Raw genomic sequence first — 2,500 nt, forward strand, 5'->3', positions numbered from 1 at the left:
GAGCAAGTGAAAAAAAAAGTAACAGGAGCGAAAGCATCTCTGTCGGCTTGGGGGTACGCCCGTTTCCGTTTCAACTTGTCTCGCGAGGGTGGTTTCGGGGCCAGCAGGAGAGCTCGTCGGGGTAGCAGGCCCTGCAGCCGTGGTCACCGCCAAACCCCCACAACTCGAGCAAGTGAAAAAAAAAGTAACAAATAAGAAAGGATCGTCGGCTTGGGGGTACGCCCGTTTCCGTTTCAACTTGTCTCGCGAGGGTGGTTTCGGGGCCAGCAGGAGAGCTCGTCGGGGTAGCAGGCCCTGCAGCCGTGGTCACCGCCAAACCCCCACAACTCGAGCAAGTGAAAAAAAAAGTAACAAATAAGAAAGGATCGTCGGCTTGGGGGTACGCCCGTTTCCGTTTCAACTTGTCTCGCGAGGGTGGTTTCGGGGCCAGCAGGAGAGCTCGTCGGGGTAGCAGGCCCTGCAGCCGTGGTCACCGCCAAACCCCCACAACTCGAGCAAGTGAAAAAAAAAAGTAACAAATAAGAAAGGATCGTCGGCTTGGGGGTACGCCCGTTTCCGTTTCAACTTGTCTCGCGAGGGTGGTTTCGGGCCAGCAGGAGAGCTCGTCGGGGTAGCAGGCCCTGCAGCCGTGGTCACCGCCAAACCCCCACAACTCGAGCAAGTGAAAAAAAAAAGTAACAAATAAGAAAGGATCTCTGTCGGCTTGGGGGTACGCCCGTTTCCGTTTCAACTTGTCTCGCGAGGGTGGTTTCGGGGCCAGCAGGAGAGCTCGTCGGGGTAGCAGGCCCTGCAGCCGTGGTCACCGCCAAATCGCCACAACTCGAGCAAGTGAAAAAAAAAGTAACAAATAAGAAAGGATCGTCGGCTTGGGGGTACGCCCGTTTCCGTTTCAACTTGTCTCGCGAGGGTGGTTTCGGGGCCAGCAGGAGAGCTCGTCGGGGTAGCAGGCCCTGCAGCCGTGGTCACCGCCAAACCCCCCACAACTGTTGGGCGCCTACCTGCGCGGGGCAGGAGGACACTTTCCGATTTCAAATCTCCGTTTGCCGAGTCCACCCCGAACGCACGCGGGCGGGCGGGTTCGCATCACCCTTCGTCACAAGGGGCGAAGCCCGTTCCACCGTCTCGTCAGTAGTGCCGACCGGTCTGTGATCGACGAGGGGAGCCACACCAGGTCCGGCCCTGCTGCTTGGCGGCACCGCGTCGTCGGGAGCTCGCGACAGACGGAGGGTTTCGGTGTACTCTCCAGCCACGGGAAACGAAGCCGGTGATGCAGGCGCCGGTCTTTCGCTCCCAAATCGGCTGGGTTTACATCGTTGCTATCTAGTCACGCTCCCTTCAAACCCGACGGGGTACCTATTCCCCTCACCCGTCTGTGCGTATACAGCCTCTTTGCACTTGCGGGATGGGGGTGGTGGTTTAAAGACTCTCGAGTTGCCGCCCGTCGGTCTCCGAGCTCCGTGCAGTAGTGATCCCCAGCGAACTGCCAGCAGGGCGAACGAGCGATCCCGCTCTCGGTCGGGGCGCCTGGCGTCGATCGGTGGTCGGTGGCTTGCGGGCAAGCTGCGCTGTGAGTGTGGGAACGAGTATGACGAGCCGTTGCCGCGACTCCCAGTCCACCTCGGCGGTGGCTGGGCCGGGCGGGCGTCTGCTCGGGCGAGTGCCGCCCCCGCCTCCTCGCAGGAAGTCCGCTCGCCGACACGCCGCCACGTGCACGCGTCAGTGACGCTGCCGAACCGATGGCCGGTGCCCGTTCCCGCCTCTGCTTTTCCTAGGGCAAAGCTGCTGCACGCCTCGTGATACTAGGCGGGCGACATGGTGGCGGTGATCCTGCCTCCGTCGCTGCGGTGCGTTGGGGCACGCATCGCCTCTTGGGCGCCCTGTCCTCCTCCCCCCAATAGACGTATGTTTCTGCGGGCCGCACCAGGATGGTGCTCCCCATCGCTTCACGCCACCCTGCTCCGCCCGCACGCCGGCGTGCAGGTGGCTGTAGCTCAAGGTGGGGAGCGTATGTGCGGTCCGGGTCGCTTTCCTCTGGCGAGGGAGAGACCTAAAACAAACTCAGACAACTCTTGACGGTGGATCACTCGGCTCGTGCGTCGATGACGAACGCAGCTAGCTGCGAGAATTAATGTGAATTGCAGGACACATTGATCATCGACACTTTGAACGCACTTTGCGGCCCCGGGTTCTTCCCGGGGCCACGCCTGTCTGAGGGTCGTTTGGCAATCAATCGCACTCGCCTTGGCTGGCGAGAGCGCGGCTGGGGTGTCGCAGAGGACCCGTCCTCTTTGTCCCCCTAAGTTCAGACTCCGGAGCCCTCCGGCGTCGGAGCGCTTGGCCTTTCCCCCCCACCCTGCACATTCCGTTCGTCAGGCTCGACGCCATCCCCCCGCCGGGGAGCGCGGCCTGGCGTCCGTCTGTGTCGTGGCAGTGGGGCCAGCACGGCTGTCACCGGTCCCAGAATGGCTGTCGGTGGTTCACACTGTGTGTGTGTGCCAAC

The 2,500-nt window shown here is 61.9% G+C and overlaps 1 non-coding gene across 1 annotated transcript; it reads left to right on the forward strand.

Moving 5' to 3' along the window:
* The first annotated feature begins 2,064 nt into the window (after nt 1–2,064).
* LOC140474459 (5.8S ribosomal RNA) lies at nt 2,065–2,218 on the forward strand. Its single transcript, XR_011959130.1, has one exon. It is a non-coding gene; the product is annotated as a 5.8S ribosomal RNA (ribosomal RNA).
* Nucleotides 2,219–2,500: the final 282 nt, after the last annotated feature.

Source organism: Chiloscyllium punctatum, unplaced genomic scaffold, assembly GCF_047496795.1.
Source record: "Chiloscyllium punctatum isolate Juve2018m unplaced genomic scaffold, sChiPun1.3 scaffold_1013, whole genome shotgun sequence".
Taxonomy (NCBI): Eukaryota; Metazoa; Chordata; class Chondrichthyes; order Orectolobiformes; family Hemiscylliidae; genus Chiloscyllium; species Chiloscyllium punctatum.